Source organism: Ailuropoda melanoleuca, chromosome 2, assembly GCF_002007445.2.
Source record: "Ailuropoda melanoleuca isolate Jingjing chromosome 2, ASM200744v2, whole genome shotgun sequence".
NCBI classification, from domain to species: Eukaryota; Metazoa; Chordata; class Mammalia; order Carnivora; family Ursidae; genus Ailuropoda; species Ailuropoda melanoleuca.
In genome coordinates this window covers 122,584,234-122,607,528 of record NC_048219.1, presented here as the reverse complement: position 1 = coordinate 122,607,528, position 23,295 = coordinate 122,584,234, and the positions used below count along the sequence as shown (strand labels likewise).

General features: G+C 41.6%; 1 long non-coding RNA gene across 5 annotated transcripts in view; it reads left to right on the top strand.

Annotated features, from left to right (window-relative positions):
* The window catches only part of LOC117801076, a 99,768-nt gene that overhangs the window by 16,341 nt on the left and 60,132 nt on the right, over window positions 1–23,295 (top strand). The gene's annotated exons all lie outside the window — the stretch shown is intronic.

Here is a 23,295-nt window from a genome sequence, read left to right as displayed (position 1 = left end):
TCTGCAGTACTGCAGACAGACACTAGGGGGAGGAGGAGATTGTGGGTTCCTGAGAAGAAACAGGGGCAAACCTCTTTAATTGGGAGATTACGTGCACCAGCCTGGACAAGACACATCCTCAAGGAAAGGTTTGAGAGGTCTCCAGAATCTTTAGCCAAGTTGATGGGTTTCTCAAATGCTTAAATCTCAACAAATGAGAGCTAGACATACAAAGAAACAGGGAAACGGCCAAATCAAAGGAACAACAACAGATTTTTACAACAGATTAGCCAAAACAATCTTGAAAACTAAGCATAGTTTTGCAAGACTTTCTGATTTTATTCAATTTTTAAAAATATTTTTTAATTTTATTATTATTTTTAAGATTTTATTTGATGCAGAAAGAGAGAGAGAAAGAGAGCACGCACAAGCAGGGGCAAAGGGAGAGGGAGAAGCAGACTCCCCGCTGAGCAGGGACCCTGATGTGGGGCTCCATCCCAGAATCCTGGGATCTTGACCTGAGCTGAAAGCAGACGCTTAACCAACTGAGCCACCCAGGCACCCCTCATTTTATTTTTAAGTATTTCTACACCCATCATGGGGCTCAAATTTATAACACCAAGATCAAGAGTCACTCACTCCACCAAATGAGCCAGGCAGGCACCCTAAGACTTTCTGATTTTTTTTTTTTAAAGATTTTATTTATTTATTTGACAGAGATAGAGAACAGCCAGCGAGAGAGGGAACACAAGCAGGGGGAGTGGGAGAGGAAGAAGCAGGCTCATAGCAGAGGAGCCTGATGTGGGGCTCGATCCCGCAACGCCGGGATCACGCCCTGAGCCGAAGGCAGACACTTAACCGCTGTGCCACCCAGGCGCCCCATGATTTTAAAACTTATTTTAAAGCTACAGTAATCAAGAGAATGTGTTATTGGTATAAAGATAGAGCTGTAGATCAATGGGGCAGAATATAGTCCAGAAATAGACCCACACATGTATGGTAAACTGAATCTCCACAAAGATGCAATTCAGTGGGGGAAAGGATTTTTTTCTTTCTCTTTTGTACTTTATTTTTATTATTAATTTATTTATTTAGAAATACAGTTGACACACAATGTTACATTAGTTTCGGGCATACAACATAGTGATTCCACAAGACTATCTCTGTCAAATAAATAAATAAAATCTTTAAAAAAAAATTACTCAGTGCTCACCATGATAAGTATACTCTTAATCCCTTTCATCTATTTCGCCCATCCCTGACCCCCCCCCAACCATCAGTTTGTTTTCTATAGTTCAGAGTCTGTCTGGTTTCTCTATCTTTTTGCCTTGTTTGTTTTGTTTCTTAAATTCCACATATGAGTGAAGTCCTATGGTATTTGTCCTTCTCTGACTGACTTATTTCACTTAACATTACACTCTCCATCCATGTTGTTACAAAGGGCAAGATTTCATTCTTTTTTATGGCTGAATGATAGTCACGTACATAGATACAGATATTGATATAAATATATATACCACTTCTTCTTTATCCATTCATCTATGGATGGACACCTGGGCTGCTTCCATAATTTGATTATTATAAATAATGCTGCAATAAACATAGGGGTGCATATATCTTTTTGAATTGTGTTTTTCTATTCTTTGGGTAAATACTCAGTAGTGGAATTACTGGATCATATGATAATTCTATTTTCAATTTTTTTGTGGAACCTTCATACTCTTTTCCACAGTGGCTGCACCAGTTTGTGTTCCTACCAATAGTACAGGAGGGTACTTTTTTCTCCACATCCTTGCCAATGCTTTTTGTTTCTTGTGTTTTTGACTTCAGCCATTCTGACAGGTGTGAGGTAATATTTCATTGCGGTATTGATTTGCATTTCCCTTATGATTAGTGATGTAGAGCATAAATTCATGTGTTTTTTTTGGCCATCTGTATGTCTTTGGAGAGTGTCTGTTCATGTCTACTGCCATTTTTTTAATTGAATTATTTGGGGGGTTTTTGGTGTTGAGTTTTATAAGTTCTTTATATATTTCGGATACTAACTCTTCATCACATATGTCATTTGCAAATATCTTCTCCCATTTAGTAGGTTGTCTTTTAGTTTTGTTGATTGTTTCCTTTGCTGTGCAGAGCTTTTTGTTTTGATATAGTCCCAGTAGTCTATTTTACTTTGGTTTTCCTTGTCTCAGGAGCTATATTTAGAAAAATGTTACTATCACCAATGTCAGAGAAATTGCTGCCTGTGCTCTCTTCTGGATTTTAATGGTTTCAGGTCTCACATTTATGTCCTTAATCCATTTTGAATATATTTTTGTGAATGGTGTAAGAAAGTGGCTCAGTTTCATTCTTTTGCATGTAGCTGACCAGTTTTCCCAACACCATTTGTTGAAGGTACCAGCCTTTTCCTATTGCATATTCTTCCCTCCTTTGTTGAAGATTAGTTGACCATGGGGGCATCTGGGTGGCTCAGTCATTAAGCATCTGCCTTTAGGGACGCCTAGGTAGCACAGTCGTTAGGCGTCTGCCTTCGGCTCAGGGCGTGATCCCAGTGTTCCGGGATCAAGCCCACATCGGGCTCCCTGCTCCGCTGGGAGCCTGCTTCTTCCTCTCCCACTTCCCCTGCTTGGGTTCCCTCTCTCGCTGGCTGTCTCTCTGTCAAATAAATAAATAAAATCTTAAAAAAAAAAAAAAGATTAGTTGACCATATTATTGTGGGTTTATTTCTGGGCTCTCAATTCTGTTCTATTGATTTATGTGTCTATTTTTGTGCTGGTACCATACTGTTTGATTACTACAGCTTTGTAGTCTTAAAATCTGGAATTGTGATACCACCAGTTTTGTTCTTTTTCAAGATTGCTTTGGCTATTCAGGGTCTTTTGTGATTCCATACAAATTTAAGGATTATTTGTTCTAGTTCTGTGAAAAATACTGTTGGTATTTTGATAGGAATTGGATTAAATGTGTAGATTGCTTTAGGTCATATAGACATTTTAACAATATTCTTGTCCCTCTCCCTCTGCCCCTCCCCACAGTTCCTGCTCCCTGTCACTCTCTTTCTCTCTCTCAAATAGGTAAATAAAATCTTTAAACATACATATATATATTTGTTCTTCCAATCCATGTGCATGGAATATCTTTCCACTTGTTTGTGTCATCTTCAATTTCTTTCAACATTTTATAGTTTTTAGAGTACAGGTCTTTCACCTCCTTGGTGAAGTTTGTTCCTAGGTATTTTATTATTTTTGGTGCAATTGTAGATGGATGGTTTCCTTAATTTTGTTTTCTGCTAATTCATTATTAGTGTATGGAAATGCAATGGATTTCTGTATATTGATTTTGTATCCTGCGACCTTACTGAATTTGTCAGTTCTTTTTTTTTTTTTTTATAATTAATTTTATTTTATTATATTATGTTAATCACCATACAGTACATCCCCTGATTCTGATGTAAAGTTTGATGCTTCATTAGTTGCGTATAACACCCAGTGCACCATGCAATACGTGCCCTCCTTACTACCCATCACCAGTCTATCCCATTCCCCCACCCCCTCCCCTCTGAAGTCTTCAGTTTGTTTCTCATAGTCCATAGTCTCTCATGTTTCATTCCCCCTTCTGATTACCCCCCTTTTCTTTATCCCTTTCTTCCCCTACCGATCATCCTAGTTCTTATGTTCCATAGATGAGAGAAATCATATGATAATTGTCTTTCTCTGCTTGACTTATTTCACTTAGCATTATCTCCTCCAGTGCCGTCCATGTTGCAGCAAATGTTGAGAATTCGTTCTTTCTGATAGCTGAGTAATATTCCATTGTATATATGGACCACAGCTTCTTAATCCAGTCATCTGTTGAAGGGCATCTCGGCTCCTTCCATGATTTGGCTATTGTGGACAATGCAGCTATGAACATTGGGGTGCATATGGCCCTTCTCTTTACTACGTCTGTATCTTTGGGGTAAACACCCAGTAGTGCAATGGCTGGGTCATAGGGTAGTTCAATTTTTAACTTTTTAAGGGACCTCCACACTGTTTTCCAGAGTGGCTGTACCAACTTGCATTCCCACCAACAATGTAGGAGGGATCCCCTTTCTCCACATCCTCTCCAACAATTGTTGTTTCTTGCCTTGTCTATCTTTGCCATTCTAACTGGCGTAAGGTGGTATCTCAGTGTGGTTTTGATTTGAATTTCCCTGATGGCTAATGATTTTGAACATTTTTTCATGTGTCTGTTAGCCATTTGTATGTCTTCATTGGAAAAGTGTCTGTTCATATCTTCTGCCCATTTTATGATTTGTTTATTTGTTTCTCGTGTATTGAGTTTGAGAAGTTCTTTGTAGATCTTGGATACCAGTCCTTTATCTGTGGTGTCCTTTGCAAATATATTCTCCCATTCCGTGGGCTGTCTCTTAGTTTTTTTGACTGTTTCCTTGGCTGTGCAGAAGCTCTTTATCCTGATAAAGTCCCATAAGTTCATTTTATCTTTTATTTCTCTTGCCTTTGGCGATGTGTCGTGAAAAAGGTTGCTCTGGCCGATGTCATAGAAGTTGTTGCCTATGTTCTCCTCTAGAATTTTGATGGATTCCTGTCTCACATTGAGGTCTTTCATCCATTTGGAGTTTATTTTTGTGTATGGTGTGAGAGAGTGGTCAAGTTTCATTCTTTTGCATGTAGCTGTCCAATTTTCCCAGCACCATTTATTGAAGAGACTGTCTTTTTTCCACCGGATGTTTTTTCCTGCTTTATCAAAGATTAGTTGCCCAAAGAGCCGAGGGTCCATTTCTGGGTTCTCTATTCTGTTCCATTGGTCGATGTGTCTGTTTTTGTGCCAGTACCATGCTGTCTTTGTGATCACAGCTTTGTAGTACAGCTCGAAATCCGGCATTGTGATGCCCCCAGCTTTGTTTTTCCTTTTCAACAGTTCCTTGGAGATTCGGGGCCTTTTCTGGTTCCATACAAATTTAAGGACTATTTGTTCCAGTTCTTTGAAAAATGTCCTCGGTATTTTGATCGGGATAGCATTGAAAGTGTAGATTGCTCTGGGTAGTATGGACATTTTAACTATGTTAATTCTTCCAATCCATGAGCATGGAATATTTTTCCATCTTTTTATGTCTTCCTCAATATCTTTCAAAAGTGATCTATAGTTTCTAGGATATAGGTCCTTTACGTCTCTGGTTAAGTTAATTCCAAGGTAACGTATGGTTTTTGGTGTTATTGTAAATGGGATGGATTCCCTAATTTCTCTTTCTTCAGTCTCGTTATTCGTGTATAGAAATGCAACTGATTTCTGGGCATTGATTTTGTATCCTGCCACCTTACTGAATTGTTCTATAACTTCTAATAGTTTGGGAGTGGATTCCTTTGGGTTTTCCATATAGAGTATCATGTCATCTGCAAAGAGAGACAGTTTGACTTCTTCTTTGCCGATTTGGATACCTTTGATCCCTTTTTGTCTTCTGATTGCTGTTGCAAGGACTTCTAGTACTATGTTGAATAATAGTGGCGAGAGTGGGCATCCTTGTCGTGTTCCTGATCTTAAGGGAAAGGCTTCCAGCTTTTCCCCATTGAGAATAATGCTTGCAGTAGGCTTTTCATAGATGGCTTTTATGAGATTGAGAAATGTACCCTCTATTCCTACACTCTGAAGGGTTTTAATCAGGAAAGGATGCTGTATTTTGTCAAATGCTTTTTCTGCATCAATTGAGAGGATCATATGGTTCTTGAGTCTTTTCTTGTTGATATGATGTATCACATTGATTGATTTGCGAGTGTTGAACCATGCTTGCATCCCAGGTATGAATCCCACTTGGTCATGATGGATAATCCTTTTAATGTACTGTTGGATTCTATTAGCAAGGATCTTGTTGAGGATTTTGGCATCCATATTCATTAGAGAAATCGGTCTGTAATTCTCCTTTTTGAGGGGGTCTTTGCCTGGTTTGGGGATCAAGGTAATATTAGCCTCATAGAATGAGTTTGGTAGCTTTCCTTCTGTTTCTATTTTTTGAAATAGCTTTAGGAGAATAGGTATTATTTCTTCTTTGAATGTTTGGTAGAATTCCCCAGGAAAACCGTCTGGGCCTGGAGTTTTATTATTTGGAAGGTTGTTTATCACTGACTCAATTTCTTCATAGTTAATTGGCCTATTTAAGAAATCTATTTCTTCCTGTTTCAGTCTTGGTAGTTTATAGGTTTCCAGGAAGGCCTCCATCTCTTCCAGATTGTTTAGTTTTTTGGCATATAGCTGTTGATAAAAGTTTCTAATAATCCTTGCAATTTCAATGGTGCTGGTCGTGACCTCTCCCTTTTCAGTCATAATTTTAATAATCTCAGTCCTTTCTCTTTGTTTTTGGACAAGTTTTGCCAGTGGTCTGTCAATTTTATGGATTCTCTCAAAGAACCAGCTTCTAGTCCTGTTGATCTGCTGTACTGTGCTCCTGGTTTCTAATTCATTGATTTCTGCTCTAATCTTGGTCAACTCCTTCCTTGTCAGTGGGTTAGGCCTGTCCCTCTGTTGCTGTTCCAGTTTCTTGAGGTGAGAATATAGAAACTGCATTTTAGATTTTTCTATTCTTTTGAGTGAGGCTTGGATGGCTATGTATTTCCCCCTTAGGACTGCCTTTGCAGTATCCCATAGGTTTTGGACCGTTGTGTATTCATTCTCGTTGGTCTCCATAAATTGTTTAATTTGTTTTTTGATTTCCTGGTTTATCGAGTCATTCTTGAGCAGGATGGTTCTTAGCCTCCAAGTGTTTGAGTTTCTTCCAGGTTTTTCCTTGTGGTTGAGTTCCAATTTCAGAGCGTTGTGGTCTGAGAATATGCAGGGGATAATTTCAATCTTTTGGTATTGGCTGAGACCTGTTTTGTGTCCCAGAGCATGATCTATTCTTGAGAATGTTCCATGGGCATTTGAATAGAATGAGTATTCTTTGGTTCTGGGGTGTAGTGTTCTATATATATCTATGAGGTCCAACTCGTCGAGTATGGCATTCAAAGCCTTTGATTCTTTGCTTAGTTTTTGCCAGGGTGTTCTGTCTATTTCTGATAGTGGGGTGTTGAGGTCCCCTACTATTACTGTGTTCTTATCTATATGTCTCTTTATTTTGGTTAAGAGTTGGCTTGTGTATCTTGCTGCTCCCCTGTTGGGGGCATATATATTAATAATTGTCATATCCACTTGTTGAATACTTCCTTTAAGAATAATATAGTGCCCTTCTGTATCTCTCTCTATGGCCTCTAGTTTAAAATCCAGTCTATCTGATATGAGAATTGCTACTCCAGCTTTCTTTTGAGGTCCATTTGCGTGGAAGATGGTACTCCATCCCCTTACTCTAAGTCTGAATGCATCTTTGGGTTCAAAATGAGTCTCTTGTAGACAGCAAATGGATGGGTCATGTCTTTTTATCCAATCTGCAACCCTGTGGCGTTTTATGGGAGAGTTTAAGCCATTTAGATTGATAGAGATTATTGACAGATATGATTTTAATGATGCCATTTCTCTTTAAAGTCTTTGTATCGGTTGTGACTTGCTGCTCTGTATCACTCTTGGGGCCTTTTTACCTTTATAGAGCCCCCCTTAATATCTCCTGTAGGGCTGGTTTCGTGGTTACGAAATTGGTTAATGATTGGCGATTTTGGAACGTCTTTATTTCTCCATCAATTCTGAATGACAGCTTTGCTGGATAAAGGATCCTTGGCTGCATGTTTTTCTCTGAAAGAGCTTTAAAAATGCCCCCCCAAGCCTTTCTCTCATTCCAGGTCTCTGTAGACAGGTCTGACGTAATCCTGATACCTTTGCCTTGGTACGTGAGAAATTTCTTTGCCCTGGCCGCTTTCAATACTGTATCCTTGGATCTAATATTTGCGAATTGCACTATGACATGCCGTGGCGTAGGTTTGTCCTGGTTGAGCTTGGATGGGGTCCTCTCTGCCTCTTGGACACGAATGCTTGTTTCCCTTGCTAGATTAGGGAAGTTTTCAGCTACAATTTGTTCAAATATCTCTTCTAGACCTCTGTTTTTCTCCACCCCTTCAGGGATGCCGATGATTCTGACATTGGATCGTTTCATAGAGTCAGTAATCTCCCGTAATCTACATTCGTGGGCGTGGATTTTTTTAAGACCAGCTTCTATTTTCGTTTTTTCTTCTACTAACCCATCCTCCAATTCGCTAACGCGTTCCTCTGCCTCGGTGACCCTGGCCGTCAGAGCCTCTAGTTTTGACTGCATTTGGCTCATAGAATTTTTAATTTCTGTCAGATTCGCTCTCATTTCTGCCCTTAGGGATTCTATATTCTCAGCAACGCTTTCTCTGATGCTTTTTTCAAGTTTACTCATCATCTTGACCATTGTTGCTCTGAATTCCATTTCTGATAATTGGGATACATCCATATGTATTAATTCTGTGGCCGAGGCCAATTCTGTGGCAGAGGCCACAGACTCATTATCTTTTCTTTGCTGGGGGGGACTTCTCCTTCTCGTCATTCTGATGAAGAGAGATTGCAGGGTTGTCCAGAGCCCAAGTGTTGACTGGGACCCAGGCCGTGCGCCCTTGTTTTATAGAGATCTTAGGGATGTGGGCTTCTTCCTTAAAGAGTTTATTTATTTATTTGAGAGAGAGAGAGACAGTCAGCAAGAAAGGGAACCCAAGCAGAGGAGTGGGAGAGGAAGAAGCAGGTTCCCGGTGGAGAAGCCCGATGAAGGACTCCTTACGGAGCGTTGTGATCACACCCTAATCCGAAGACAGGTGCTTGGTGACTGCGCCACTCAGGCGCTCCGGGTTGTGGGCTTCTTGATTTTTCAGCCTGCCTTCTGGGGGAGGGGCCTGCCTGCAGGTACTCAGAAAACCCTGTTTGGGTAGAGTCTCTGTGTCCCTTGCGAGGGGGGATGGGGATGGGCACCCTGTGAGCCGGTATTTCCGGGCTTTTGTTCTCTGGCGGCTTTCCCTGGCGGTTTGCTATGCCTCTTCTGAGAGAGCAGCAGCGGCTGAAATTCAGCCTCTGTCTCAGAACAGAGGGATCGCGGATCGTTCTCCACTGATGTTCTGGCCACTTTAACTCTGTTTCTGTTGGTGCTGCTCAACCCTGCAGCATCCCGGGCTGTGCGCCCCACACCCGGCGTCCCAGCCCTCACTTCCAGGGCCGGCACGTCTCTGTCCTTTGTGTTTCCAACCCCGCCCGCCGCCAGCCGCCCCGCGCGGGCTCCCGGAGCTCCCCGTCTCAGTCTGGTGTCTCACGGGTGCTGACCGCGAGTCCGCCTGCTCCCCCGTGCAGGTGGCCCTCCAGCCGCCAGCCGCCCCGCGGACGCTCCCGGAGCTCCCGGTCTCAGCCTCGATCCAGTGAGCACACCGGAGCTCCGGAGCTCCGTGAGATGCTTGGTGGTGCACGCTCCCGGCTCACGGACTCAGTCTGCCGTTTCCAGAGTGCGGGTCCGCGGTCCGCCCGCTCCCCGGTGCAGGTGGCCCGCCAGCCGCCCTGCGCGCGCGCTCCTGGAGCTCGCGTTCTAAGTCTGTTGTCTCGCGGGTGCCGTCCGCGAGTCCGCCTGCTCCCCCGTGCAGGTGGCCCGCCAACCGCCAGCCGTCCCGCGTGCGCTCCCGGAGCTCCCTTCTCAGCCTGCTGTCTCAAGCGTGCGGGTCCGCGGTCTGTCCGCTCCCCCTTGCAGGTGGCTACCGCTTCCCGGCGCCCTGACACGGCGGCTCCCTCCCCCTTCTGTTTAGCTTCCGATATCTGTGCGCGGTTTCACGGCTCCCCGCTTCGTACCTCGATACTCAGCGCTGGAGATGTTCATTTGTAGAGATCCAGATGTATCTTCCTGCGTCTCAGGCTGATTCCGTGGATATTCCTGCTGGTCTGGTACCTATCCAGCTCAACTCAGGGGACCGGCTGAAAAAGGGGTCCCCTACTCCTCCGCCATCTTCAATACTTCAGGTTTTCAGCTTTTCTGGGCTATTTAGAGCAAGTAGAGGAGGTCACAGGAGCCCACAGACATGGGCTTTAGTTTGGTCTGTATTTATTTATTTTGTCTCTAGCTGTGTGACCATTAAGACATTGTTGACCTTCTTGGAATCTCACCCGTAATTTGGGGAAAATTCCAATTGGCACTAGCTTCTGACACAGAAAGTGGGGATGAGAAAGTGAGGAGTAAAGGGAGTTGTACTTAGTATTATTACCATTTCAGCTTTGAGCGTGAGCTCAGCACTGTATGGTTTCTTTTAATCCCAAAGGTTCTGCCTTCTGAATTTGTCAGTTCTAGTAGTTTTCTGATGGAGGCTTTAGGGTTTTCTATATATAGTATCACGTTATCTGCAAATAGTGAAAGGTTTACTACTTCCTTACCAATTTGGATGCCTTTTATCTATTTTTCTTCTGTGATTGCTATGGCTCAGACTTCCAGTACTATGTTGAATAAAAATGGTAAGAGTGGACATCCTTGTCTTATTCCTGAGACTGGGGGAAAAGCTCTCAGGTTTCCTCACTGAGTATGATATACACTGTGGGTTTTTCAGATATGGCCTTTATTATGTTGAGGTATGTTTCCTCTAAAAACTAATTTGTTGAGGTTTTTTTTTTTTTAAGATTTGTTTACTTATTTTAGAGGGGGGTTGCAGAGGGGCAGAAGGCAGAAGGAGAGGGGCAGAGAGAATCCTGAAGCAGACTCCCCACTGAGTGAGGAACCCAACCCAGGGCTTGATCCCAGGACACTGAGATCATGACCTGAACTGAAATAAGAGTCAGCTGCTTAACTGACTGAGCCACCCAGGCACCCCTGTTGAGGGTTTTTATCATGAATGGTTGTTGTACTTTGTCAAATGCTTTTTCTGCATCTATTGAAATGATCATATGGTTTTTATCCTTTCTCTTGTTGATGTGATGTAACATGTTGATTGATTTGCAAATATAGAACCACCCTTGCATCGCAGGAATAAATCCCATTTGATCATGGTGAATGATTTTTTAAATGTATTGTTGGATTCGATTTGCTAGTATTTTGTTGAGGATTTTTGCATCTATGTTCATCATAGAAATTAGCATGTAGTTCTCTTTTTTTGTCATGTCTTTATCTGGTTTTGGAATCAGGGCAATGTTGGTCTCATAGAATGAATTTGGAAGCTTTATCTTTCTCTTCTATTTTTTTGGAATAGTTTGAGAAGAATAGGTATTAACCCTCCTCTAACTATTTGGTAGAATTTACCTGTGAAGCCATCTGGCCTTGGACTTTTGTTTGTTGAGAGTTTTTAAATTACTGATTCAATTTTATTACCAGTAATTGGTCTGTTCAAATTTTCTATTTCTTCCTGATCCAGTTTTGGGAGGTTATATGTATTTGGGACTTGATGCATTTCTTCTAGGTTGTCCAATTTGTTGGCATATAATTTGTCATTATATTCTTTTACAATCCATTGTATTTCTGTAGTGTTGGTTGTTATTTCTCCTCTTTCATATCTGATTTTGTTTATTTGGATCCTCTCTCTTTCTCTCTCTTTTTATGAATGTGGCTAAAAATTTATCAATCTTGTTATCTTTTCAAAGAACCAGCTCCTGGTTTCATTGATCGTTCTATTGTTTTTCTTTTTTTAGTTTCTAATTCTTTTATTTCTGCTCTAATCTTTATTATTTCCTCCCTTCTACTGGTTTTGGGTTGTGTTTGTTCTTCTTTTTCTAGCTTCTTTATGTGAAGATTAGGTTGTTTATTTGAGATTTTTCTTGCTTCTTGAGGTAAACCTGTATTGCTCTAAACTTCCCTGTTGGAACACCTTTTGCTACACCCAAAAGATTTTGGACCCTTGTGTTTTCATTTTCTTTTGTCTCCATGTATTTTGTGACTTCCTCTTTGATTCTTGGTTGACCCATTCATTGTTTAGTAGCATGTTATTTAACCTCTGTGTATTTGTGTTCTTTCTAGGTTTTTTTTTTTCTTGTGAGTTGATTTTTAGCTTCATAGTGTTATGGTCAAAAAAGATGCATGGTATGACTTCAATCTCTTTGAATATGCAGAGACTTGTTTTGTGGCCTATCATGTGATCTATTCTGGAGAATGTTCCATGTGCACATGAAAACAATGTATATTCTGCTGTTTTAAGATGGAATGTTCTGAATATATCTGCTAGATCCATCTGGTCCAATTTGTGATTCAAAGCCACTGTTTCCTTGTTGATTTTCTGTTTGAATGACCTACCTATTGATGTAAGTGGGGTGTTAAAGGCCTCTATTATTGTATTACTATGTGTTACTTTCTTTGTGTTTGTTATTAGCTGTTTTCTGTATTTAGGTGCTCCTAATTTAGATGCATTAATATTTACAATTGTTACATCTTTTGTTGTAATTGTTGGATTGTTCTCTTTATGATTATATGGTGTCCTTCTTTGTCTCTCATTACAGTCTTTATTCTGTTTTTTAAGTAGGCTGCATACTGGGTGTGCAATGGCCCCCAATGTGGGGCTTGAACTCATGACCCTGAGATTAAGACCTGAGCTGAAATCAAGAGTTAGATACTTAACCGACTGAGCCACCCAGGCACCCTTACAGTCTTTGTTTTAGAATATATTTTGCCTGATATAAATATTTCTACCCCAGCATTGTTTTCACTTCTATTTGCGTGATAAATGGTTTTCCATCCCTTCACTTTTTTTTTTAAAAGATTTTATTTTTTTATTTATTTGACAGAGATAGAGACAGCCAGCGAGAGAGGGAACACAAGCAGGGGGAGTGGGAGAGGAAGAAGCAGGCTCCTAGCAGAGGAGCCTGATGTGGGTTGATCCCAGAACGCCGGGATCACGCCCTGAGCCGAAGGCAGACGCTTAACCGCTGTGCCACCCAGGCGCCCCTCCATCCCTTCACTTTTAATCTACATTTTTCTTTAGTTCTGAAGTGAGTCTCTTGTAGGCAGCATGTAGATGGATCTTATTTCTTTATTCTGTCATCCTGTGTCTTTTCATTGGAGCTTTTAGTCCATTTAACATTCAAAGTAATTATTGATAAGTATGTACCTATATCATTTTGTTACTTGTTTTATGGTTGTTTTTGTAGTTCTTTTCTGTTTTTTTTTTTTTCCTTCTCTTGCTCTCTCTTGGTTTACTGGCTTCTTCTCATATACTTGGATTCTTTTTTTTTTTAAGATTTTATTTTTATTTATTTGACAGAGAGAGAGACAGCCAGAGAGAAAGGGAACACAGGCAGAGGGAGTGGGAGAGGAAGAAGCAGGCTCCCAGCAGAGGAGCCAGATGTGGGGCTTGATCCCAGGACTCCGGGATCACGCCCTGAGCCGAAGGCAGATGTTTAATGACTGAGCCACCCAGGCGCCCCTGGATTCTTTTCTCTTTATATTTTTGCATATCTATTATAGGTTTTTGATTGCCATTAGGTTTATATATAACATCTTATGCATATAACACCTAGCAACTTAATCTATATTAAGTCCAAACCATCTTTATTCCTCTCCTTGCCACATTGTAGGTATATGGTGTCATACTTTACATCCTTTTATTTTGTGAATCCCTTAACACATTTTTATAGATGTACATAATTTAACTGTTTTTGTGCTTCCCACTTTTCTCACTCCTACTTTTGATCTTTCCTTTGCATTCAAAGAGTCCCTTTAACATTTCTTGTAGGACTGGTTTATTGGTCATGAATTCCTTTAACTTTTGTTCATCTGGGAATCTCTTTCTCTCTCCTTCTGTTCTGAATGGTAGCCTTGCTGGATAGAGTATTCTTGGCTGGAAGTGTTTGTCTTTCAGCATTTTGAATATTTCGTGCTACTCACTCCTGTCCTGCAAAGTTTTTGCTGAAAAATCAGCTTATAGCCTTACACAGTTTCCTTCCTATGTAACTGTTTTCTTTTCTCTTGCTGCTGTTAAAATTTTTTCTTTATCACTACTTTTTGCCATTTTTTAAAAAGACTTTATTTATTTGAGAGAGAGAGAGAGCAAGAGGGCACAAGCAGGGGGAGCCGTGGAGGGAGAGGGAGAAGCAGACTCCCCCTGAACAGAGAGCCTGATGTGGGGCTCGATCCCAGGACCCTGGGATCATGATGAGCCTCCCAAGCACCCCAACTTTTTGCCGTTTTAATTACTGCGTGTCTTGTTGTGGACTGCCTTGGGTCGATTTTGTTGAGGAATCTTTGTGCCTTCTGTATCTGGAATTCTGTTTCCTTCCCCAAATTTGGGAAGTTTTCAGGTATTATTTCTTCAAATACATTTTCTGTATACTTTCTCTCTTTTCTCCCTCTGGGATCCCTATAATGTGAATGTTATTATGCTTGATGGTCACTACGTTTCCTTAGTCTATTTTCAGTTATTATTGTTATTTTTCTCCTCTGTTTAACTTGATTGCTTTCTGTTACTCTGTCCTCCGGGTCACTGATCTGTTTTTCTGCTTCATCTAATCTACTATTTATTCACTCTAGTGTAATTTTTATTTCAGTTATTGAGTTCTTTGTCTTTTTGCTTTGTTTTGTTTTTTGTTTTTTTGTTTTCTCTTTGTTCAAGGTCTCGCTATGATCCTCTAGTCTTTTCTCAAGTCCAGTGAGTATCTTATGACCATTACTTTAAGCATATTACTTATCTCCATGTCATTTATCCTTCTTGCTGTGATTTTCTTGTTGTTTCATTTGGGACATTTTTCTCTGTCTACTCATTTTGTCTAACTCTCCGTGTCTATTTCTTTGTTAGGTAAGTCAGCTACATTTTCTGCTCTTGAAAGCACTGGACTTATGAAGAAGAGGTCCTGCAGTGCAGTGTCCCCTGTTCACAGAACACTTCAGGGGTGTCTTCTATGTTTGTTGTGTTGGCCCTGCTAATGTAGCTGAGCTGCTTTTGCTTTCAGTCCAGTCATGTGCAGTGGCTCTCTTTGCCTGTTGTTGGCAGGGGTTGGTCCCTGTGTTGTTAGTGGGCTAGTCTAGGGCTGCCTTGGGCTTAAGCTGAGTCAGACTAGGCATGTGCCAGAGATGTGGTAGCACTGAAATGCAGGTGGATGTGAGCATGAGGTATGTAGTGTCAGCACCATAGGCTCCAGTGGAAGAGAACCTGCAGTTGCCAGGGACTTAGGTAGGCCAGGTTGGAGGGGATGGATCAATAGGACAACATGCAGGGTAAGGCTCACTGTTAGCAAGTTAGTTAGGAGTGTTGGTACCAGGCTGGTTCCTGCAGGTGTTCGTGTGTTTCTGGGGGAGTGGAGGAGGCAGGGGAAGTAAATGGCACCTGCCAGCTCTTTTGCTTCCAGAGAAGTCTCCCAATGATCCCTGCCCATCCAGCACAGGGTCTGAGATTAGCAATACATCTTCCTATATACCCTATGCATTTTTTGAAGTGCTGCTTCTATGTTATACCTCTGTGGGCTGTTTGTTGTGCTCTCTCCTTAAGAGCAAGGACTCAGCTCCTTCTCACCCTCCTGGCTCTCCCATGAGCCCAGTAATTTTTCAAGCTCCAGGTTTTAAGCCCTGCTGATTGCAAGAACCTGTGAAATTCAGCCCCTCTGGCTTTCAAAGCTAAATGTTATGGGGATTCACATTCCCCATGTGGGCTCCCTGTTGTTAGAGTCTGTTCCACTCCCCCCCTCCCTGTGCCCATGGCTCCCTCTCCCCCACAGATGGTCCCACAGGTTCATTTAGCTCCCCACCCCATCTCTGCCCTTCCTACCCTCTTCCATGTGTCTTCTTCTCTACATTTAGCTGTGGAGAGTTTATTCTAATAGTCTTCAGCTTGTTTTCTGGGTTATTTACACTGAGGTGTTATCTAGTTGTATCCATGAAATGAGGTGAGCTTAGGGTCTTCCTACTCTGCCATCTTCCTGGGAAGTCCCCATGATAACTTTTGAAGATAGAAAATGTGCTCATATTCAGTTTGTTGTTTCTCAGCTCCAAATACTGCCTTTATGTCCTCTGAAAATTTAGATGAGCCCTTTCAAATGTATCCTTTATTCACAGTTGTAGATTGCTAAGCTTTCCAGTAGAGGGCACTTGGAGAGATGGGAGGAAGGATCTTTCCGTCTAGTTGCAGTGTGCTTGCTTAGCAAGTTCCTGCATTGCACAAGGCTTCTTCAGCACCCAGTTCCTACAGTGCTGCAGGGTCAGCAGCACCAGCTTTTCCTGGCAACCACCTCAGATGATTTTTCAATGGAGGACCTTCCATGAGACACCTCTTTTTGAACAGACTTCCTGGGCAGGGTGCTTTCTAGCAAGTTCCACCAGCGCTGCACCACAGTGACTTCTCTAATACTCAGGAATCATAGGAGCCATTCTCTCCAGCAAGGTCTGGTTTTCTAGGGGACTCTTCCTCAGGTGCTCTATCTCAGCCATAGGAATTGTGGCAGCTCCATTTATCTGCTTATATCTCCTTGTATATTTACTTTCTGCTAGCCAATCCCTTATTGCTCCAGTCGCCTGTAGTAGTTAACAGTTCTTTGTATTACAGTTTCCTTGTTTAAATTTCTTTATGGTTTCCATCTCCTGATTGGACCCTAATTGATACAAATATAAAACATACATTCTCTATCACCTAACTCTTGGCATATGGTAAGAATATATATGATAGCCCCCACCTAAATATTCTCCACTTGGCTTTATGATTTTTAAGCTAACTATATTTCATATATCATATTTAATTCTAATTTTTTAAAAGATTTTATTTATTTGTCAGAGAGAGAGACAGAGAGAGCACAAGCAGGGGAAACAGCAGGCAGAGGGAGAAGCAGGCTCCCCACTGAGCAAGGAGCCCAATGCAGGACTCAATCCCAGGACCCCAGGATCATGACCTGAACCAAAGGCAGACACCTAACTGACTGAGCCACCCAGGCATCCCTATCATATTTGCTTCTAAATAAAAGGCTAAATCTAATTCATTCCTTCATTTAATTAAGGATCTTTTATATGTCAGTTTCCATTGCAAGGGCCTATGGATACAATAGCAGATTAAAAAAAAACCCCAGCAAAAATCACTATTCTCATAGAGCTTGCATTCTACTTTGGGGGGGGGGGGCAGCCAGGTAAATGATTAAAATATGTAGCATGCTAAATAGTGATAAGTTCTAAGGATAGGAATAAAGTAGAAAGGGGATATGAAATTTTAGGGAGGAGTTAGTTGAAATGAAAGGCCCAGGACAACTTTATTGAAATCGTGACTTTTGAATAAAGATCTGAAGGCACGATTGAGTAGGCCATGTGGCTATCTGGGGAAAGTGTTCCAGGCAGAGGGAACAGCATGGATAAAGTCCCTGAGTAAGGAGTATGCTAGAGTGTCAAAGTGTAGTAAGGACACCGGTGTGGCTGGGACACAGATAATGGTGTTGGAGGGAGTGGGGGAAGAAATAGGAGATGAGCTGAGAGAAGTTAGAAGAGAGGACGAGATGATGATGGGTCTCCTAGGTCATAGGATTGACTTTGGCTTTTCTTCTGAGACAGGAGGCTATCAACATTGTCATCAATATACTGTTATTTTAAAAGTTCTTGTTTGTGCTTGCAAAATATTGATTACAAAAGTACTTGGTATTTTAGAATAGAAAAACAAAAAGAACCCTTTAAGATTGTTTTGTAAGTGATCCCCATTCACTGCAACAGGGATAGAATTTCCGAAAACAATGTGAAAAGTAGTTTTTGTACTGTTTTACATGTAATTTTAATTTAAATGAACATCTCGATTCAATTAGATCTAATACTGCGTAACTTTTTCTTTGGCATCATGAGAATCACTGTGAGGTTACTGAGCCTTAGGCAGTAATAGTCCTATTTATAATTGTTTGACAGTCAAATAAATACTCAAAAACTTTTTAGTGTTGTTTGTTTGTATTTTATAAATACTGTTAAGGATGTGGTTCTTCCAGTGGTGCCCCAAGAGCAAGGGAGTTTACTTTTATACATTTAGGTTTTGTGGTATGTGATCTCTTCTAGTGGCTTTCTTTCCTGGGTGTTTGTTCAGAAGGAAATTAAACAGCTGTGTATGTATGTTTTAGAATTTTTTATTATTTTTTAAAAGATTTTATTTATTTATTTGAGAGAGATAGAAGGCGAGAGACAGAGCACAAGCAGAGGCGGAGGGGCAGAGAGAGAGGGAGAACCAGGCTCCCCGCTGAGCAGGGAGCCCAAAGTGGGGCTCAATCCCAGGACCCTGGGATCATGACCTGAGCCAAAGGCAGATGCTTAACCAACTGAACCACCCAGGCACCCTGTTTTAGAAATTTTAAAAACAACATAAAAACATGAAAATAACTTGCCTTCACACTAAGAGCCTAGAAAAAATTTTTGAGGGAGACAAGTTATAAAGTATATTCCTAAAAAAATTCCTTTTCAAAAAATGTTCTTTCCAAAAATCTGAACTTGAATGTCATATTAAATAAAATACTGAAAATAGTGACATGGTGAATGGAGGAAAACACAGCCCTGCTGAACGGTCTCCGATTCAAGTCCGTACCACAAATTTGACATGGGCTCTTGATTCTGCCTAGTACCCACATGGGATTTTTCTGGTCCATTCTCTTTCCCACTTTCCTAGAAGACCCTCTCTTGCCTTCTCCTGTCTCCTCAAACCTCATACATTTACTTCTTCATCCTCATTCTTTTTTTAGAAAAAAGATTTTATTTATTTATTTGAGAGAGAGAGAGAGAGAGAAAGCCTGAGTGGTGGGGCAGAGGGAGAGGGACAAGCAGACTCTCTGCCGAGCAGGGAGCCTGACACAGGGCTTGATCCCAGGACCCTGAGATCATGATCTGAGCTGAAGGCAGACGCTTAACCGTCTGAGCCACCCGAACGCCCCTCTCCACACTCATTCTTGGCACATGACTTGATTCTTTACTGAGAAATGCAAAACAAGCAGAAGAGAGCCCTACAATTTCCCACATATCTCTCTACAGGTCAGCTTCTGAGCTCAGACTCTACCTTCCTCCTAATGGATCTTTGGACTTAATCCAGTCCATCGTGATCTTGCATGTGGAAATCCATCTTTATTTCTAATAACTCTTAACTGAAATCTAGTCATTTTCTTCTGTTGTGAATGTAGGTAGTAAACCATAGTAGCAATGCCTATGCTTTTGTCATGAATAAACATCACAGGGATTTTATACTATGATACAGTCTTTTTATCTACTTCAGAATATTGTACACGTATGTATCACTACTTTAAAATTATGGTAGTTATAGGGCGCCGGGGTGGCTCAGTCATTAAGCGTCTGCCTTCAACAAAGGTCATGATCCTGGGGTCCTGGGATAGAGCCCTGTGTCAAGCTCACTGCTCAGCGGGAAGCCTGCTTCTCCCTCTCCCACTCCCCTTGCTTGTGTTCCCTCTCTCGCTGTCTCTTTCTCTGTCAAATAAATAAATAAATAAATAAATAAAATCTTTTAAAAATAATAAAATAAAATTATGGTGGTTATTAAGTTCACTACTAGATATTATTTATGGCATTAATATAGAAACCCATGCATTAAAGTATCATAGTTTTGATTTTTAAAATGATTTTATAATGGTGTTTCAAAATAATTAATTTTCTTTGTACTTCTATGTATTTTATGCATTTGAAAACAACACTGAGGGGATGCCTGGCTGGCTCCATTGGTAGAGCATGTGACTCTTGATCTCAAGGTTATGTGTTCAAGCCTCACATTGAGAGTGGAGCACAGGTAAAATTAAAAAATTAAAAATTAAATTTAAAAAATAAAATAAATAAAAAATAACACTGAGAAGTGTTCATAGGTCTCAACTGTTAAAGGATTCATGGCTTTAAAGAGGGACTCTAGAGGGACTGTCCATGCTGCTATCTAAAGCCAGTCCCTCCATTTGTACACTGGAACCACTCTCCTCTCACCCAAGGTGACAGATGTCCTCCTTTCATCCTTCCAGATCTATGCTCTGACTTATTGCTTTGGACCCTGGAGCTGATCTCTATGAACAGCCCAACCAGGTTTCCTCATATTCTGATTTCCGCTTGGGTTCAGACACTAGGAAGCACCAGTAGGACATAAAAGTATGGGAGGAGGGAGGAGGAGTTAAGATGGTGGAGGAGTAGGGGTCCCCTTTTTCAGCTGGTCCCCTGAGTTGAGTTGGATAGGTACCAGACCATCCTGAACACCCACAGAATCAGCCTGAGACGCAGGAAGATACATCTGGATCTCTACAAATGAACATCTCCAGCGCTGAGTATTGAGGTACGAAGCGGGAGGCCGTGAATCCATGCACAGATATCAGAAGATAAACGGAAGGGGGAGGGAGTCTCCGCGCTCGGACGCTGGGAAGAGGTAGCCACCTGCACAGGGGAGCGGGCAGACTCAGGGACCGGCACCTGCGAGAGCAGACTGAGACCGTGAGCCAGGGAACGCTGCGAACAGTCTGAAAACCAGAGCTCCGAAGTGCATGCGAACCATACTGAAACGGAGCTCGGGAGCACGTGGGGGTGGCTGGCAGGTGGCAGTGTTAGAAACACAAAGGACAGAGACAAGCCAGCCCTGGAAGTGAGGGCTGGGATGCCGGCTGTGGGGCGCACATCCGGGGATGCTGCAGGGTTGAGCAGCATCAACAATAACAGTTAAAGAGGCCAGAAGGGCCCAGTGGAGAACCATCTGCGATCCCTCTGTTCTGAGACAGAGGCTGGGATTCGGCCACTGCTGCTCTGACTCTCAGAAGAGGCACAGCAAACTGCCAGGCGAAGCCGCCAGAGAACAAAAGCCTGGAAATACCGGCTCACAGTGTGCCCATCCCCATTCCCCCTCGCAAGGGACACGGAGACTCTACCCAAACAGGGTTGCCTGAGTATCGGTGCGGCAGGCCCCCTCCCCCAGAAAGGCAGGCTGAAAAATCAAGAAGCCCACATCCCTAAAGTCCCTATAAAACAAGTGCACACTGCATGGGACCTGGTCAATAATTTGGGCTCTGTACAACCCTGCAACCTCTCCTCATCAGAATGACGAGAAGGAAAACTCCCCCCCCACCAAAGAAAAGACAATGAGTCTGTGGCCTCTGCCACAGAACTGTTGGATATGGATATAACCAAATTATCAGAAATGGAGTTCAGAGTAACAATGGTCAAGATGATGTGTAGACTTGAAAAAAATATTAACGAAAATATTAACGAGAATATAGAATCTCTAAGGGTGGAAATGAGAGCGAATCTGGCAGAAATTAAAAATGCTAGGAATCAAATGCAGTCAAAACTAGATGCTCTGATGGCGAGGGTAAAATGAGGCAGAAGAACAAATTAGCGAATTGGAGGATGGGATGGTAGAAGACAAAGTTAAAATAGAAACTTGCCTCAAAAANGAAACCTAAAACAGAAACTTGGCTCAAAAAAATCCAATCTCAAGAATGTAGGTTATGGGAGATTACTGACTCAATGAAATGTTCCAATGTCAGAATCATCAGCATCCCTGAGGGGGTGGAGAAAAAGAGAGGACTAGAAGAGATATTTGAACAAATTGTAGCTGAAAACGTCCCTAAACTAGTGAGGGAAACAAACATTCCTGTCCAAGAGGCAGAGAGGACCCCTCCCAAGCTCAACCACGACAAACCTACACCTCGTCACGTCATAGTGCAATTCACAAATATTAGATCCAAGGATACAGTGTTGAAAGCGGCCAGGGCAAAGGAATTTCTCACGTACCAAGGCAAAAGTATCAGAATTACGTCAGAACTGTCTACACAGACCTGGAATGAGAGAAGGGGTTGGGGAGGGCATTTTTAAAGTTCTTTCAGAGAAAAACATGCAGCCAAGGATCCTTTATCCAGCAAGGCTGTCATTCAGAATTGATGGAGAGATAAGGACCTTCCAGAATTGCCAGTCACTGACCAATTTCGTAACCACGAAACCAGCCCTATGGGAGATATTAAGGGGGGGTTCTATAAAAGTAAAAAGGCCCCAAGAGTGATACAGAATAGAAAGTTACAATCTATAGAAACAAAAACTTTACAGGGAACATGACATCATTAAAATTATATCTCTCAATAATCACTCTCAATGTGAATGGCCTAAATGCTCCCATAAAATACCACAGGGTTGCAGATTGGATGAAAAGACATGACCCATCCATTTGCTGTCCACAAGAGACTCATTTTGAACCTAAAGATACATCCAGACTGAAAGTAAAGGGTTGGAAAATCATCTTTCATACCAATGGACTTCAAAAAAAAAGCTGGGGTAGCAATTCTCATATCAGACAGATTGGATTTTAAACTAAAGACTGTAGTTTAGAGATACAGAAGGACACTATATTATTCTTAAAGGATGTATCCAACAAGTGGATATGACAATTGTAAATATATATGCCCCCAACAGGGGAGCAGCAAGATACACAAGCCAACTCTTAACCAGAATAAAGAGACATATAGATAAAAATACATTAATAGTAGGGGACCTCAACACTCCACTATCAGCAAAAGATAGATCACCTAAGCAGAAAATCAACAAAGAAACAAGAGCTTTGAGGAGCGCCTGGGTGGCACAGCGGTTAAGCGTCTGCCTTCGGCTCAGGGCGTGATCCCGGCGTTATGGGATCAAGCCCCACGTCAGGCTCCTCTGCTATGAGCCTGCTTCTTCCTCTCCCACTCCCCCTGCTTGTGTTCCCTCTCTCGCTGGCTGTCTCTATCTCTGTCGAATAAATAAATAAAATCTTAAAAAAAAAAAAAGAAAAAGAAACAAGAGCTTTGAATGCCATACTAGACCAGATGGACCTCATAGATATATATACAATACTACACCGCAGAGCAAAAGAATACTCATTCTATTCGAATGCACATGGAACATTCTCCAGAATAGATCATGTGCTGGGTCACAAAACATGTCTCAACTGATACCAAAAGTCTGAAATTATTCCCTGCGTATTCTCAGACCACAACGCTTTGAAATTGGCTCAATCACAAGAAAAAATTTGGAAGAAACTCAAACACTTGGAAACTAAGAACCATCCTGCTCAAGAATGATTTGATAAACCAGGAAATCAAAAATCAATTTAAACAATTTATGGAGACCAATGAGAATGAAAACACAATGGTCCAAAACCTATGGGACAATGCAAAGGCAGTCCTAAGGGGAAAATACATAGCCATCCATGCCTCACTCAAAAGAATAGAAAAATCTAAAATGCAGTTTCTATATTCTCACCTCAAGAAGCTGGAACAGCGACAGAAGAACAGGCCTAATCCATGCACGAGAAAGCAGTTGATCAAGAATAGAGCAGAGATCAGTGGATTAGAAACCAGGAGCACAGTAGAGCAGATCAACAGAACTAGAAGCTGGTTCTTTGAAAGAATAAATAAAATAGATAAGCCACTGGCAAGACTTATCCAAAAGAATAGAGAAAGGACCCAAATTAATAAAATTATGAATGAAAAGGGAGAGGTCAC